The following is an 18,605-nucleotide window of genomic DNA, read 5'->3' as shown; positions in this document are numbered from 1 at the left end:
GTGTGATGATAGTCAGTTAGGCTAATCATGTTTGGTTTTAAAATGTAATTAAAGATGACCAGTATTCAGAGAGCTTGAACATGTGAGTTTGACTAAAGCATTGTTTCAGCTTAACATTGCAAGTGTTGCCAACACTGTTAACTGTAAAATACAGAGGATTAAGGGAATGGGGGAGGGGTTGGTGTGTCTATGGAGAAGGCGAGGGTGGGGGACAGGTCAGGGAGCAGAGGGAGGTGACCACCCTATAATTGTGGCTGAAGCCTGGGTTAGGTTTGCAGATGGAATCCAGTCTCTCTATGCTGATGCTATAAAGTCAGCTGTCATGAGAAGCAGTCCCTTCAGCCCTCGCTCGTACCTGTCTGATGATCCCAGCTATCTCTCTCTGGACCACTTGTTTCACCTAATTTGCTGAACAAGCTCAATGGAGAATCTCGCAGAAGAGCAGGGCTCTGCTAGTTTGCGAGTGAGACTTTTACCTATTTTACATTTATGTATAACATTAATTTTGTTTATTCAGGATTTTCGGTTTGCTTTCAGTTTGGATTCCTGGATATTCACTGTAACCAGAAGAAACTTCGAAACTGACCTTTCACAGAAAAATGGTCTGTTAAAGTTCTGTATTGAATCAAGTTGCAGCTTCTCTGCTATACTCAGATTAGTTTAATTGTAAGCACAGTTCAATCTTGGATTTTTTTTTTTTTGCTCTTTATTTGCATGTTCGTTTAGCTTAGAAAGTGCTCAGTTTAGACCCTACACTGTTTGTAAAGCCACACATTAAGATAACGGAACTCGTTCGGTTGCCTCATGCTGGTTTGATCGGTGTGTAAGACAACTCTGGCAATGTGGTCACTGGTTCTGTAACTGTGTAAACATTTATTCCCAAGTGGGAAACTGAGTACTTGAGTGATCTGCAGTGAAATTTGATCATTCATTTGGGGGGGGGGGGGGGGGGGGGGGGGGGGGACATTAACTTGTAACATTAATGTATTCTATTACCACTACTGATTGGGGCTTGTAATGTAGTGTTTTGTTGTTGCTATAAACAGCTTGAAGGTAAATGTTTTTGCCTAGTTTAGCCAGAAACTACTTGTTTTTAATATTCAACACTGTTACAAGCTGAGCGGCTCTTAACAGGAAGTGAAGAGTTCTCAGTGGGCTCCTATATCAGGTAAACTGTTTAAATCTGGGCTGCTTTGTTAATCATTGAGGAGAAGTACACTGAATACAGGGAGAGGTTAGATGCTTTAAAAACCTCCACCCTTTTAATATAGCTCGCTGGGAAATTGAATTCCCCATCCAGCACAATGGATTTTTTAAATAGCTTTTCAATTTAAAGGAAAAGAAACAAGGTGGAGGGCTTGCAGAGAGGGAGTAGGAATATGAAGACCCAGAAAAGTATTGGAGAAGCCGTTGTCATTGCCTGAAAGTGCATATAAATCTTGAGCTTTTGCTGATTATGGTATTATATGGGGATGACAGTTTGTGCCTGTACGGGTTCTCCTTCTTGTAATGTAAAAAGTGATTCTTTTAAATCGTTCCATTGGTCATCAAGTAGACAAACATTTCAGCTAGTGCTGCCTTCAGTGCACTGCTGAGAACTATGGATTCAAACAGTGAATATCTTCACACTATATAAAACCACTGCCACAGAGGCTGTTTTGTGTTATTGTCTGTGGCCAAGCCAAAGACAAATTATGAGTGTCCGTTCATTCTACCTGTGTCACTCACCGTTTCTCTTCTCTCCTGGGAACTTTTCTCAGAATTAGCTTTTCTTTTAAATCCTACAGACCATTGCTTGCCAACAAGTTTTTATGGGGGCTTGCTCAAGGACAGTTACAAGTGGTCTTTCTTTAATGAAAGAAAACACATGTTTTTCCACAACACGTCCAAATCAGCATTTGTTTCCTGACTCCATCAGCACTGTTAATTATTATTGTTATTATTAACCATGGTTTTAAATTACAGGCATAATTGCTGTCTTGTATTAGTCAAGTACTGTACATGTAACTTAGAGAGTGGCTTTAATTGCAAGAAATAACTTGCAGTCATTTCTTGTAAGACTAATTGCTTGCCCATGTACTGGGTGTCATGCCTCTATCGTAGGGTCCTTACCTATTGTTATAATAACGCAGATTAGATGCTGTTTGTTGGGCTACTAAGCTGCTTAACCAGACCATCTTTTACGTGTGTTTACCTAAAACCCTGTCAGGTTATTGTAAATTACAGGAAAAATCATTCCCCCTTATTATAAAAAACAGGGGCACATCTATTTTGCAGCGAGTGCATTTACAGATACTTAAATGAAGAAAGATCAGGTTCTGAGTACAGTGCCACTGGCATGACAAAAGGGAGTTAAACAACAAACAAAAGGAACTCCGTTTTCAAAGTCTTGGCGAGATAGCTCAGAGGCCAGTGTTCTTGGTTATTGCTGTTCTAATGCACTTCATATTACGAAGCCTTTCATCACATCTGGTAGCAGTCTCTGGACACGTCTGTTTTTTATGCAGAAGGATTTTATTTCATGCTAACAAATGATACTAGCTCCTGATGGACAAAGAAGTGCATCTGAGAAACTAATTGAGGAGAACTTGTGTTCCAGATATCTCTATCCACCCTAAACGTGATTTTTTTAAAGCCTCTTTGACCACACAATGACAAGTGTAGGTGCAAACAGCAAAGAACAAAGTTGCTCAGGGAGCATCAGTAAAGCACTTGTGATTGCCTGGCTAGAAGAGGATGCTAAGGAACAGAATCTTTGCTCATCACAGTGACAAGCTGTGCTTTGAAATATATTCTGATGCGGTTCAACAGAGCTGCTGATTAGACTGCCGCCAAAGTTTTCAAAGTTTGTACCCCCCCCCACATTCGCATTAAGCTGTAATCTCTATAGAGATAACACAATTAAACTTATATATTTATAATATATATATATATTATATAATATATATATATATATTATATAATATATATATATATATATATAATATATATATATATATGGCCAATTGTAGCACCGGTGCTTGCTTGTATGCATGTATATATTTCTTTCTCATGGAAATGCATTCACAGCATTAATGTTTCAGTGTGATTACATTATTCTTGCTGAGTTCAGTGACTTTAATGGGAGCAGCCACATAGTACGTGCTCTGAAGTAAACAGGATTCCGTTTGTTATGTTACTCTCTTCATTTAGCCAGCCTGGTGTACTGAAGATGATGATCTGGATACTGGAGTCACTGTTCCTGGAGGATTTATTGATTTATTTATATTTATTTGCTGGCGGTGGTCTGTGGCTTGAGACTAAAGTGTTAACCAGGCCACAAGCAGTCAAGTGACAATTGCTTTATTGTATGTGCAACAACAACAAAAGAACATAATAATTTCATTCAATTGAATTCGTTCTTCTTTTAAGGTCGAGGATTATGTTGTGACTCATAAACTGAATTAGTGCTCTGCATGAAAGATTTCCAAACAGCTTTAGCCTCTGCCATAACTTTGTTTCTTCTAAAGCAGCATTAAAATAATAAAATAATTGGACCAATTAACAACCAATTTTGTGATTTTGAGAGATGCTTTGATGAACAAAGGAATTGGAACAAATTTACAAGTCCTGTGCCAGAGAGGGTGCTTCAGTTTTTGTCACGTTTTCTTCATGCACCAATCCATCTTTATAGACTTGTACAGGCTTCTGCAGGCAAATTTGTCATCGAACAGGGATTTTCAAATTGTTCTGCAATCACGGATCTCCAAACATTACTTAAGCATCCAGTGAAGAAAAGTTTATGGAGCAAGCGATGAGTTATGCCTGCTTTTTGATACTGCGAATGTTATGCTTCAGCAGCAGTACTTTACGGTGGGTGGTGGGGGTTATTGAGAAGCTCTGGAGCAGATGTTCTTTTCTGACTTGTAGGAGGAGTATTCAGTGCACTAATTTTGGAAGTGGTAGCTAATGTGTAGCTTGTGTTGGCGTAACATCTGCTTATTCCTGTAGGCTGCAAACATTAGCTGAAGTTGGAATATATTGGGTGTTTTATTATTTCTTTAAGTGTTTCGGCACACCTTCAAAATGTTAAGAGGGAGTCCTCTTTATCTTGGAAAAGCGAAATAATAGAACTATTTTCTCCTCGCTGTTATGGCTGGGCGTTCCAGAGAAGCCAGTGTAATCATTTACTCTAACCAGCAGTTATTACAGAATATATCTTTTTTTAATGGAGTGGGTAATGGATAATGGTGCTATTGCGCAGATCTAATTTAGCCATTGGGGCAGGGTTGAGAGAAAAGCACTTCAGAACAAATATTAATAAAGGCCTGAAAGGAGCATAAGAGGCGATTTTCTACTGTTGTGAATCTATGAATGTTGTTATGGGACTTGATGTGCGAGACAGTACAGGAAGTATCTGCAAAATAGCTCTAGTTGGTGAATGAAGCGAAGTCATCAGTAAGTCTAAATTAACTATGTATGTAACATTTCCTATTGCCTTCATTTGAAGCATCTAATTAGGATATATTCAGTGCTTGCTTGTATTAGTGGCATTTTGCAGCATGTGCTGATTCATGATTAATTAATGGTTGTGCAAGTAGGAATTATTGTTTGCTTCATGCACGCTTGTTAATATCCAAGTACATTTGAAATTGAGACAGTGGGGTAGAAGTGTCTTACCAGATTGATGTTCTTGTGTCATTCAAAAGATAATAATAAGATAAATATGCTCAGCAAGAATTATGTTGGTTGATAATAAAGCCAGTGGGTACCAGGAATAGAAATCTAATTTTAATGGTACATAAGAGAATTGAGATTTTAGAAAAAGTTGAATTAAACAACAGTTCCACACCAGAAGGGAATGGTTATAGTCATTATTACCGGTATAGCTTGTACACACTTTTCATGCTGAGGGGCTGTGCATTGCCATTATTGCACATGTAAACAAAACCCACAGAGCTGTTTTTACTGTGCAGTCAGCTTCCAAATGTGATGCTGTTTTATTTCTTAGGAACCCTGTGTTTGCTTTAAAAAAAAAAAAAAAAAAAAAAACAACAACAAAAAACAACACATTTAGCAATTCTGTTTGACAGTCTTAATCCCTTTCTGTGTGTTCAAAGTTAAATGACAGCTCCATGAAATAGAAACCTAATCAATTTACTAATAAGCCATATCTTAATGCCCTGGAAAAGGGGACACAGTTTCTTTTTTAATGCTCTACTGGGCAAATAAATATGCTGAAATGAGAGAGAATAAATCGTGTGGCACAGGCGTTTGGAGAGATCAATAAATTACTGCTGTGCTTCGTTACAGTTTGTCTTAATATCCAAGTTCAGTCTTGATTGGATGTGTGTAATCATAATAATTACATTTTTGAATTATTTTGCCATGATGAGGCACTTTGTTACATACCATATCCCCTTCAGTCACTGTGTGTATAATTGTACTGCGTTAAATACCGGCATAGCATTTCACACAGGAGTTAAGACAGTGGTGGTTCAGATATGGCATAAAGTATGACAGCTCTATGATCGTATAGGCAGTTCACACAGACCAAAATGCCATAACTCGTCTGTGTGAAAGAGGTATCCATATGTAGCATAGATCTTTTTATTTACAGTAGATTTCATCTTTGTTATATAAACTAGGCACCCCAAAACTCAACAGCTCTGTCCTGATTTTGATCAGTACTTTTACCTGATCAATTTAATCTCTTATCTATCCTACCATTGCTAATATTACGTTTCTCCAATTACTTCTGCCATGAAATATGATTTCAGATTTTGAGTGCAAGTCGTGTATTACAGAACATGCTTTTACAGCTGTTAATGTAGTAATTCTTCTTCATGGCTGTGTCAGCACCTCCAAGTCTCTCTCTTTTGGTTTGTTTTTAAATTGCCTCATTGAGCATTCTCGTATTGCTTTCCATCGCAGGAGCGGCATGGATTAGATTGATTTGATTATATTAGATAATGATATCAATAGCCAAGTGCTCTGGCAACATCACATGAGCCAGCGTCCTGTGTTCCAGCTGACGCTGCCCTAATCCAAATAATAAAACCAGACCTCAGATAAGAAAGCTGGGTTTAGTGACTTTGCTATTGCTTCATTCAATTAATACTCAATCAGCACATTGTGATAATAAGAATAACTATATGGCTTTTGTTGCAAAAAAATACTGCATTGTCTTTTTAAGTTGGTTGTCAATGCTTGCAAGAAGATGCCAATTTGTGTTAATTTTCCAGTCATTAATTTACCCTTCCCAATAACAAGTGCACAGGCTACCCTTAAAAAGGTATTTGTTCATTTGAGTTCTGATCTAATAGATGAGTGTAAGTATTGTTAGCGACATGGAAAGGGTTAAACTGGTGACAGCTATGCACCACTATGTCTGCTTTCAAATCAAGCCTGCATTGACTGAAAAGCTGTTGAGCATAACTTCACTAAACTTCATTAAACCATCCTTTTATAAATGTGGCAGCGGAGAGCATATTTCCCCCTCAGGACCACCTTCCTGCAGAAACAGCGACATCATCAACCCAGCCTCTGACCACCCAACAACTAATCTGTTGTGAAGAGCTCCAGAGCTCTCCAGATCTGTGCAAAAAGTACATTATTGCATTAACTTCTAGAGCATGACCCTTGAAGCCTGTGTGGTAAACAAATTGTGGAATGTATTACTGAGCAAAAGATCACAATAAAGTAAACTTACAAACAAACCCTGATTTAGTCTTAATGCTGAACTTGGATAGTAACAGAAGGTAGTCTAAGATTAGAGCTAATCAGGATCTGTGAAATCAAACTGAACTCTTGCGTCATGGACGCTAAATATAGTAGGAATGTCCCCATCATCCTCAAAATATACAGGTAAATAAAAAGTATACACTGGAGACGATATTTTAACATGGAGGAGGCCCAAGGTATGGGAATGCTACTCTCTGGTGTAACCCAATGTCAAGTGCTGGTTGAGCTGAGCCCTGTGATCCTTAGCACAAATAAATGAACCACTGTGGGTCTATAACGCTCCAGTTTTGAGCCTCCACAGAGCTTGGATAGACACAGGAGATCATTTCCCTGCTGTGCCTCCATATTGCAAGTATGTTGTGATCAGACTCCCTAGAGTGTGAATGTTAAGATACACAGGAGACTTTAACCTTGTTGCAACTCTCCAGCTACACCTGGCTCCAACTCTGCAGCTACACTTGGCTCCGTCAGTCTCCCAGGGACTTGAGCACAATGAGAAGGTGTACACGACAGTAAGGGTAGACGTGAGGCTTTGAGTATGAAGATGTGCATTCTTGAACTAGATACTGCATGTTTTTATTTCCTGTGGTTTTTTCTTTGGGCATTTCTCTGTGTATCCACACACATAAGGCTATGCCAAGCGGCTGATGCATGATACAAGTTTAAGATGCCATAAGATCCAGTGGCTAAGCAATCAAGCATTTTCTTTAGCAGCTGTTCATGAGGAAGTTGGATGTAGGTGCCATTGGTTTTGTGGCTTTTCCCCCCTCATTGTTGGTGACAGGGAAAGGGTTAAACAGTGAATGCCTGTGTGTCACTGTGCCTGCTTTCAGATCAAGCCTGCATCGATTTGAAAAGGTCTTGAGCCTATTTCAGCTTCACTATGCATTTTCCCTTTGGACTTCTCTAGCAGCAACAAATGCTACCTTAGCCGTGGGCTGAAAAAAACACTGACATTGAGAGACCGTATGAATTTTAAAACTTATTTTTTATTTCAGCAGGTGAAGGTTTAAGTTCTAAACCATGTAGTCCTCTTGCACAGGAAATTCCCTGTTCAGGTGATGATGGTGTGAATTAAAAATCAAAGTTAAAGGTCTTATCAGCTTCTTTTGTGTCTCAGGACCCAGCAAGCCATCTATATTCATCAATAACAGGGTAAAGGCTTTAGAACCTGGCTGTAAGGAATAACTCAATATTTCCTAACCTCTGTTCTATTGTATCGGTACCTGCTTTGCCCTTTTAAATAATGTGTCAATCAATAGCTATTAAATGTTGTTCGGCCCTTTTGTTACATCCATTAGTCCCATTTTAGAAGAGGAGTTGAGTAATTGCATTGTTTTTTCTTACTTCGTAAGCTGCACGTTGGTAATGTGTGTTTTTTTTTTTTTTTTTTTTTTTTTTAAGAGAGAGCTGTTACACATTTAATGGTTTTGGTATTGATTCCCCATTTTCATGTTTAATTCCATTTTTGTTTGTTTGTTTTTGTTCTTTTTTTAATGGCTTTTCCGAAAGGTCATTTTTAATTACTTGCTAGGCTCAAATGCTAAATGCTTTATGTCAAAATATGCAAAAATCTGCCAAAGTGCACTAAAAAAGCAAATAGGGAAGCCAGGAATCGTGGGTTAAATTGAGGGTGTTTAGCACAACTTCATATGATTCAATTAATGGCAAAGCGTTTTATTAAACAGAATCAGTTAAACATTTGATTACTTTACCTGTGTTCATAATGCACTCAAACTGCAGCTGAAATGCCAGTTTTCTATTTGTCTGACACATGCTTATGAAGCTAACTACAAGTTGAAAATTACATAAAACAACTGTGGTACTAACTTACCATACTTGCACGAATCCTAAAAGACTTTCTGCTTTTCTATGTGCAGGTTAAAATAATTAACGTTAATGACTTGAGAAGCTACATTTATGGCCTAATGTTTTTTTTTTGGTTTGTTTGTTTGTTTGTATACTAAGAGCATTTATGTATCTTGTTTTCTGGATAGCATAAGTTGGCTTGTCAGAAGACAGAAATCGCAAACTGTCAGGTACTTTCATATCAACTATCAAAGCCCCCCTGTCTGTGCCTAACCTGCTGACAACAATGTGTCTTGAAGACAAAACTTGTTAGAGGCTTGCTTTTTGTCGCCAGAGGCACACATCCCTGCTGAGAGATTGGGTCGCTCAGCAATAGGCACTTTGTTACTTGAGGGCAGGGAGATGTATCCTGGAATGCAGGTAAATTTAAAGGTGTGGTGCCTTGTGGAATGTGTTTTAAATGAAGGCTGTGCACAGGCTCTGCTATATAATTAAAACCAGGTAAGGGTTTGGGAAATATGCAATGCAGATAACAATACTGCAAAAAAGACTTCATGAAGTTTATCATAATGTGTGACTGTGGCTATTCTGTTTGTGTTTTTTTTAATAGGCTGGAAGGTGAGGAGGACAGTTTGTTCCAGCACCTGATTCGCTCTTGGATCTCTAAAGATACATTTGTAGACAGGGTTTCAGGAAGGGACTAGTAAGTAATTCTAAAATGTCTTCAATCTATATTTTTATAGTACACACTGTCTTCCTCAAGCCCTACCTATGCTTATCTAATACCAGTTGCTGGTGTGTTAGATACGTTTTAGTATCGCTCCCACAGGGATAAGGTATTTGTGAACTGATAACCACATTGTGACAGGCTGGTGAGTGGATAGAGGCCCAGAGACAGACTGCAGTTAAAAAAAAAAAAAAAAAAAAAAAAAAAACTTTTATTATAAATAAACACAAAAATGAAAGTGCACAAGGGCAAAAATAATGGTATTTAAACACAAATAACAAAAGGCCAAGCAAAACTTACATAATAAAGGTTTCCAGGCTGGGCAATGCCTTCACTGGATCAAAAAATTCAAAAATCATAAACACCAACCTGCTTCCTCAGCTCCCTCCTCTCAATGGGAAGCAGAGGCCTCCTTTTATGTCCGGTGGCTGGGTGCTGATTGATCGTTAATTAAGCTAATCAACTAATCAACTCCAGCCACCTGAACATAATAAACCCAGGCAGGTAGGGGAAATTAACCCCATCCCTACCAATTTAAAACTGGCAGAGCTTTGCTCTGCCACACACATGCATTTGCGCATTAAAAGGTAGCACGAGTTGAAATTCTCTGGTGCATTGAACAATGGAATATTTGTCCCATTTCCACTGGCAAACTGCTCTGAATATGTGTGATATATTGTGTTGCAAGGGGGTTGTAAAAATGAGGCATTATTAAAAAATAAAGAAATAATAAACACTTCCTCCAAGAACTGCTGAAACGGAGACAGTTGAGGTAGAAGCCCATAACATCTTATTCAGATGCTGCCAAATACAAAGCCAGAGATATTGAGAAGAACATCTACCTATTAGTGTTTGCATTCAGACAGACAGGTTTAACTGCACAATGTGACATGGAATTACAGTGAACTGATGAGATTTGTAGACGTCTGTTTGGTAATCAACAAAACTGCCCAACAAAGCTAGTGTGGACAAAGTGGTAAGATAATATGAATATGTAGAAATTGGTTATCCCAAGGGTGCATTTCAAGGGCATCTGCATGCGCTCTCTTGCCTGGGAGTTTACAAGAATAACTCAAACTCCCTGCAGAAATCCCCACTTGCTAGGAGTCTGATACTGGAGTACAGAAACTGCTCTAGTTTTTCACAGCTCACGTCTTCCTTCTGCACACACTTTGATTTCCATTAAATCTGCACTGAAATACCCCCCCCCCCCCGCTTTATTAATCGAAATTCAGATCATGGTAACAGAAAACATCCGGAGAGCTCTCCACATTTCTGAAACAAGCCTTGTTAGGACTACAGTGTGATGGGCAGACACAGTGATAAGGTTTTCTAGTCAAGAAAAATTGAATTGGGACCAAATCTTTTTTTTTTTTTTAATATAATCAACAGCCAATAATGTATCCATTGTGTTAAAATGTGATGGCTTGCTTTTTTAATTTTGCATATAAGTAGGGCTCCATCAGTGTTGTAGATTTTAATCCCTTTTGTCTATATCAAAATAGCTTTTTAAATGAGTTTCAAACCTGTGCCACTGATTTCAGTCTACATTAGTCTTACAAATCTAATGTTTATTAATGTACTTTTTTCAGAGTAAGATATAATGAAGTGTAGGCAAAGGCAGTGAATCATCTAATGCACATGTGCATAATATTTGCCCAGCATTTTTTTTTTTTAATGAAAGTATTCTCTGTCCTCTCTCTCTCTCGCTCCTTTACCATTTGAAATGGAATAGTAAAAAATAAGGAGGTTCTGAACAAGGTGTTGTGCTGTGTAGGAGTAGTTGCAAAGATGTGGACGTTCTGAATCGCTTTGCACAGCTAGTGGGCTTTTAAACCCCTTTTGTTTGTGTTGTTCTTCATTATGTAAAATGCCTCAAGGCACAGCGCCACCACCAGCACTTCTCTGTGTTATTTTCACCTCAGCAGTGTCTTTCAAGTCAATGACAGGAAGAAAGGGGTGAATAGATGTTCTTTACTTTGGCAAATTGTGCGTATCTTGAAGAAACACTAAGCACTTTCAATATTGTCAGAGTTATTTACCATGCAGATTCATTTTGTTTGAGATGGTCTTTGACTCTTGTAACGAAAAGGGTAACATCTTATAAAATGGATGACCTTCCTTTTTAAAATGCATTACATGTAATTGGAATCTGCTTGCATGCATTTTAGTCATCTCGGCAATGCTAATTTATTTGGACAAGTAAGAAATACTTTGCTATTTGAAACGCTGCAGAACTGTGTGTCAGGATTTATTGTAATGACTTCTTTGAATATATATATGTGTGTGTGTGTGTGTGTGTGTGTGTGTGTGTGTGTGTGTGTGTGTGTGTGTGTGTGTGTGTGTGTGTGTGTGTGTATATATATATATATATATATATATATATATATATATATATATATATATATAAATTGTGTCCGATTGTTTATCCTGTAATGTCAGACAGCAACATGATCTTTTTTTTTCATTTTTCACAATTTGCATTATTTATTATACTAAAAGAGAAAACTCTGCCATTGACTGGCTTTCAATCAATTAATGATTATAGAGAACGCTGTCCATATTTTGATATACAGGGACATCACAAAGGTTCCCATTGACAGCACGGCTCTGCTGCCCATCTCTCAGTGACCAATCAGACTCGAGCAATTGCAGTAAATAACTGACTCTTATTAACTGATTTAGAACTGAGTAACTTTACTGTAAAAATACCCGAGCATAACTAATGAAATAGTTTGTGTCTTGTACTGAAGAATAAATACAAACAGGGCCTAGATTTATGAGTATGTGAGATACGTTTAGCGGTGAGTTTGGGGTTCTATTTCAGGTTGAAGTAAACACTGAGCTGCTGCTGTTTAAGTTCCTCTTGCTCGTAACGAATGGCACATGGTCTTGTTTTAACCACTTTCCCTGAAATGTCAACTAAAATGGCAGCATTACAACTCTGTGTGTCTATTGTCCAGCTATTTTAATATGAGTGCAATTTCACACCATGAAGACATTGTGTCCTTGGGGGATGAAAATGGATTGAGTGTAACCATTATGTTGCATTAATCAAAGTGGGAGTTCCGTGCAAAATTGAAAAGTAATTGCTTTGTTTGTTGCCTTCCCATGACATAAATAATAATGTAACGATATGAAAAACCAGTAACTGGCAGGTTTTAGGAAGCGTGAGACCAGATAAGTTAGCAAAGTGGAAACTGTCAGGTAATCCACATACAGTACAGTATTAGATGTGGGCTTCTATGTCTGCAAAGCTTGTTGATTTAATACTGGTGGTGAAAAACTATTCCTATCCCAAACTAGCTGTGTTTATGTCTCTTTCCTGCTGGGTTTGGTGTATTCTTGCAGGACCACTCTTCTCTCTTAAAGATCCTGTCCTTGTCCTCCGTGCTGACACTTGTATGACAGCCTCTTATCAGGTCGAGTGGCATTGTTAGACTTGTGATTTTAGCGAAAGCAGTTTAATTGAACATGTCTGTGTTTGATCATCCTCTCAGCCGTCTGACCCTTCAAGTAATTCATAACCTGCTTGCTTCATTAATGGATAGATCCTTTTAATAATAACAGCTGGCAGGGTAATCAGAAAGATCGCCAGTTACAAGCCCTTTCTTTTTAAATGATGCTCCATTAATTCGCTCACTTGAATGATAAAGCCGTATCAGAAGTTTTTAAATAACTTTTAAAATATATAATAATAATAATAATAATAATAATAATAATATTTAGTCAATAATATGTTTTCACGATTATTCCGCTGCTATCAGGCGAGTCTTCTTAATCAAAAGTAAAAGACGACTAAGAAAGGCGTTTAAAAATGGAAAATAATATTTACAGGACTGGGTAGGTTAGTAAGCTTGCCTTCAGGGTAATTTGGCAGTCTTGTAAAAACAAAAGTTGAACAGATCAGGCATTTTGCCATATACCCCTGCCAATTGTCTTTTCTATTGATCTCCATTTATATATTTCTGATTGTCTTGCATTTTTTTCTGGTGTGTAAATGGACGATAAAATGCAAGGAAAACTAAGTGAAATACTCTGTTTCACAACAACTGGTGGTATTGTAGTAGTTGTATGAATGGCTTGTGCCCCAGGGCTGGAATAGGATGCTAAAGGGTAGCTTGTGCTCCAGAAATGCAATATACTGCCATCATGAGCCTGTTTTATAACATGCATGAAAGATTTTGTTGTTGTGTGTGTTGGTCTGCCTATGGCTTGGTTACAATACCCTGGACATTCATCTGCTTAATGCAGTAAAGCTACATTATGTCCTAATGTAAAGAAATGGAGAGCCACAGTTCAAATCCCAGCTCACTCACTGACTCTCACCCTGAGCAAGTCACTTAGCCTCCTTGTGCTCTGTCTTTCGGGTGACTCTGCCGCTGATGCATGTCCTTGGATAAAGGCGTCTGCTTAATAATAATAATAATAATAATAATAATAATAATAATAATAATAATAATATGCGCTACTATTGCAGAACCTTCTGAAGGTTTCCTGACTTTGAAGTAACTCCAGCCCCTGACTCCAGGGGCCAGCTATGGAAAGGCGATCATAACTCCATCAGGAATGTTTACAGAATGCCTGAAAGCAAAGGTGATAAAAGCAAGTGGGTTGCCACGGTGGCCAAGAATTTTACAGCCTGTTTCGGTTTTGTACCATGCACTGTACAGCGGAAGAATGTAATGCTGCTTTTGATATACTATGGGGTCTAGTATCCTTATGAATAGCAGTAGTCATGCAATTTTCAATAGCTTCTCTAGATGAATTTGCCCCACTTACCAAAATGTAGGGAATGGCACAGAACAAGCCAGAAGGAACCCATTTATTCAGTAAAAAAGTTACTGATAGGCGGCACTGTTGAATCCCATACATACACAGCAGCTGATTAATAAACTGTGGGTAGCTGTAAAGCTGTGTTTGTTTTTAAGCCCTCACACGGATGAGCGCATTTAATCTGAACATTCCTAACAAGTACGGTATATAAAACCCAGCCAGATGACCTTCACAACTTCTGTCCAGGCTCGCTCTGTTAATGATTTTCACAGTGGTTACGTTGAATTAGATGGGTAAAAAGCTGACATTCCAGACCTCCTCAAATAGTTTGTCTTTTGTCATGGTTGGATAATCATGTCCAAGATTCCACATACCATCCCTCAAGCAGCAAAGCACGGGTCTGCAAGGGAGAGAGAGAGGGAAAGTCAGTCCTGATTGAGCCATTGTGTTTGAGGTGAAGTTAAAAGTTTTCTTGTCAGGAAGAGTGGAAGTGACTGCTGGAGTCTTTTGAAGCTAAAGGTTAAACGGCAAGTTGCTTTATTGAGGGAAAAGTGGTTTTGAAAGAGCAAAGAAGGAGGGGGAGGGAGCGAGGGATAAAGGGAGAGTGAAAGTGCTGATTGGACGTGTGTGTGTGTGTGTGATAGAACAGTGTGACACACCTGAGAGTCAGGACTTCATTTGAAGAAGCTGGAGAGAAGAGTTTATTCTTTAATAGGACATGCGCAGGTAGGGAAGTTCAAAGGGCTCTGAACAATAAAGCTGCGTGTTTCCCTGTAAATGCATTGAGAGCTGAACTTTTACATTATTTAGTTTTGTTTTGCAATGGCTTTGGGTTTCACCTTTTTATAGTGCGTTTTAAAATATGGAGGTAACTCCACTGAATCGTCACTCTTTGGGAAAGGTGAGCTGACCGTTGGTTCTTGTGTGTGTGTTTTTTGGTGCCATTTCAAAATGTCAGTATTTTATAAGACCTAAAGTGATCTTGGTTTCGTTAAGAGCTGCTGTGGAGTTTTACAGCTCCGATTGCTCTTAACAATCCTCTGACTCATAATAGATGCATTCATTTGTATGGTCAGTTTAAGACATCCCTACAGACTGCATAATGATAACACAGCGATTCCTTGTGCATTTTTAATGAGCGCATGTACTGCACTTTTTACAGATTTGCAGATTTATTTGAGATTTTATGGAAATTGTCTGCTGCTTTTGTCTTCATCTGGCAGCTTCACTCCTAGTGTTTTTTTTTTTTTTTATGAAACGCTTGGCTGAGCCCATTAGGGTGGGCAAAAACAACCTATTAGGAAATTATTTACTTCAACATTTAAGTACAATATCGCCAGTGACATTTTTATTGGGACGGCTTTGTTTGGATTTCATGGTTTATTTATTTCCCCCATCCTAGTCCCTTTTAATGACAGCATAAAACCGCACTTTCTCTATTACCATAGCGTCTGTGATATAAAATTGTTAAAAAGAAAAAAGGCGGTAGTAACTGTTTTGACCTCTTATTTACTGAAGCTGGAGTTTTCGTTATTTATTCAATTATGGAGAATATGTTTATTGCTAGTTTATAAACACGGATACATATTTTAGCATGCATGACAAATGTGATTAATAATGAGTAAATTGATTGTTTGTTAAAAAAAAATAATAATCTTTCCTATTAATTGTTTCTTTCTGTCTTTTTTTTTTTTGTGTGTGTCAAAACTCGTCATTTAACCACAGGCAGCTGTACTGTGCCTGACCTGCAGCATTAAACCCAGACATGCTCAGACCTGTTTGGAGGGTGTACTATTCCTCTGTAAAGCTGTTCTTCTAGAAAAGCAAAAGAATATCTATTTGTCCCCTGAGCAAAAAAACCCCACTAAAAACAGTACAGCCCATTTTTTAACAGCTATAGATTGGTGCTTTTTATGTGTCCTCTCAATTGTTCAGCAAAAGTACATTCTTGTCAAACACTCTGAATTAAGGTTGTATGAGACTGTAGATCACAGAAAGATACAGTTTTTAATCTAGCAGTCTACTACCAGTGAGGTCAGTTTGCAGATGTTTTTCCTGTTTGTTTTGTGCTGTGTTTAGTTTAGGATTAGTGAGCTATTTAGCATCATGGCTTAAGAGGAAGACCGTGCCGTTCAGGCATGTTTGGATTTCCTGATCACCGACAATGCATGCTTCACAGGTACTGGAAGTAGGCCACTGAACCAGGGTTTGGAAACATTAGTTCTAGGGAGCTGAGATGCGTTATATTCCAATATTCAATTATTTTCAATAGAACAAATTGTTTCAGAAAGCAACTCGTCTATAGCACTCAGCAGTAATACAATAAATAAATAAATAATCCTACCTGATTAAACCAAGCGCTGTAAGGAAAAAGGTAACTAGGAAAAGGCTAAATAACAAAGCACTTCACATTCATTACTGGAAAACAAAATCCTTAACACCATGATGAAACCAATTTGAAAATGCACTGATTTAATTTTCAATTTACAAAAACAATAAAGATGACAGAACCTGTGTTATCTGCTATTGAAAACTGGATGAAACAGGATCGATCACATAATGTGCACTGGTTTGTTAGAGGGGGGAGGGAAGAGATGAGGATTGTGCTATGCATTCTCCCCCCCCCCCCCCCCCCCAAGAAAAAAACCCAATGTATACAAAGTTGTAAAATACAGTTACTTGACAAAAACAATACCCCCTTTTCCCACTTTAGTGTGCATTATTTTTCTCAACTCAGTTATAGCAACTATGTCTCAACAAAAGACACTTTAAAAACAAAAGTTTCTCCTATTTCTTTTTTTTTTTTTTTTGCTCTGTAATCTTATAAAATGAAAGCAGTTCCAGAGTTCCACTGGCACTGTTCCAGAGTTCCACTGGCACTGTTCCAGAGTTCCACTGGCACTGTTCCAGAGTTCCACTGGCACTGTTCCAGAGTTCCACTGGCACTGTTCCAGAGTTCCACTGGCACTGTTCCAGAGTTCCACTGGCACTGTTCTGCTTTAGAACATTGTATGTTGAGGCAGTGCGGTCCAGTGGTTAAAGTCCAGGGCTTGTAAACAGAAGGTCACCGGTTCAAATCCCACCTCTACCATGGACTGACTCACTGTGTGACCCTGAGCAAGTCACTAAACCTTGTTGTGCTCCATCCTACGGATAAGATGTTAAATCAATGTTCTATTGTAAGTGACTACATGTAATGCACAGTTCACAGCCTACCTCTGTAAAGTGCTTTGTGTTGGTGGTCTACTATGAAAGGTGCTATGTACAAATAAAGATTTTATAATATAATTATTATTATGTGAGAAATCAATTGCCCTTTTAGTCTTTTCTCTGCAGTTCTCATTCATACTATAGTGAATCTGGTATGTGTCATATTCCAAGCCCCAGTAACGGAAAGGTTGCAGTCCAGCAGAGAAAAACTCCTTCTGATAAACTGAGTTGCCTTTTAAATTTTTAAAGCATATACATATTTTAGAGAGGGCTGTGCACACACGATTAAAATCAGAAAAATTGAAAGGAGTGCTAACCAAAGCTTACAAATCTATTTTAGCTTTACTAAAATTTACAGGTCCTCTTTTTATCGAGCTGAGAATTATTATATATAATTTTTTTTGGTTAATTCAGCATTGCAAATATTTCAAATACAACACTGGACAAACTGCTGCACCTTGAACCTTGCATATATACTGTAGCATTGTCTTGAATTTCCAAATCCAAGTATATACTACAAGCAAATAATGCCTAGAGTAGCAAAGTCATATAACAGACAAGATGTAGGGCGTCTTTAAAATTGGCTGAACCATCTGCCCCTATCAGATAAATGTGGTCCGGTTTAAAAAAAATGAACCTGTTCTGGGAAATGTGTAGAGAATGGCAAACCTTTTCTTACTCAACTGTACCCTTTTAGTGACCTTGTAAAAAGAGAATTAAAGAAGACCTTGCACATGGCTGCTCTTCACCCAGACAGGGATGCACTTGGGATTCAGGGACAGGTCTGGTCATGTGATTCTGAACACCTTTGAACAGGCTCATTTGAGATGAGAGAGGAAGATCAATTGTGCTTCTCTGTTTAGACATGGAAATGTCTTCACTCCTAGCTTGAGTTTTTTTTTTTTTTTTTTTAAAAGAAACAATTAAATCAAATCAGAAACAACTTCAGTGAATCATGGAATATTTTCTAAAGCTAAGCTTTCAACTTTTACAACCCATTTATTTGACTGGCACAGTTTATTTTGCATGACAGGAATTTTTTGAAAAGTGGGAAATCTGATGGGTTATATGTAATGTTGACAAACTAAAATCCTAAAAAAAAAAAGTATACAGTCATGCAATAACAAGGTAATAAGTGGGTATCTGTGCATGCTTTTGTGTAACTACTAGTGGAATAAGTGTGTAATTAAATCAAAATGGCCTTTTAATACCATGTAACTACATCAGGTAACAAGATGTTCCTCACAAACTATTTCCATGTAAATGTGCACAGTAGTTAAGAGTAGGGACCTTTGGTAGTTACCCAGTTATTACAATGTAATTAGATTTTGCTATCCTTTTTCCACTGTAAAGAGATAAA

At 38.0% G+C, this 18,605-nt stretch overlaps 1 protein-coding gene across 3 annotated transcripts in view; it reads left to right on the top strand.

Moving 5' to 3' along the window:
- LOC121329506 (LARGE xylosyl- and glucuronyltransferase 2) overlaps positions 1 to 18,605 on the top strand; it is a 108,450-nt gene that overhangs the window by 69,396 nt on the left and 20,449 nt on the right. The window contains exon 2 of one of the 3 annotated variants that reach the window (XM_041275093.1): positions 9,143 to 9,235. The gene's annotated coding sequence lies outside the window, so the exon portion shown is untranslated. Of the gene's footprint in view, positions 1 to 9,142; positions 9,236 to 14,678; positions 14,762 to 14,809; positions 14,937 to 18,605 lie in introns of those variants that run through there. The other 2 variants (XM_041275094.1, XM_041275095.1) reach the window with 2 other exon arrangements.

The sequence above is a fragment of the Polyodon spathula genome, chromosome 17, assembly GCF_017654505.1.
Source record: "Polyodon spathula isolate WHYD16114869_AA chromosome 17, ASM1765450v1, whole genome shotgun sequence".
Lineage (NCBI taxonomy): Eukaryota > Metazoa > Chordata > Actinopteri > Acipenseriformes > Polyodontidae > Polyodon > Polyodon spathula.
This window is presented reverse-complemented; position numbering and strand designations above follow the sequence as displayed.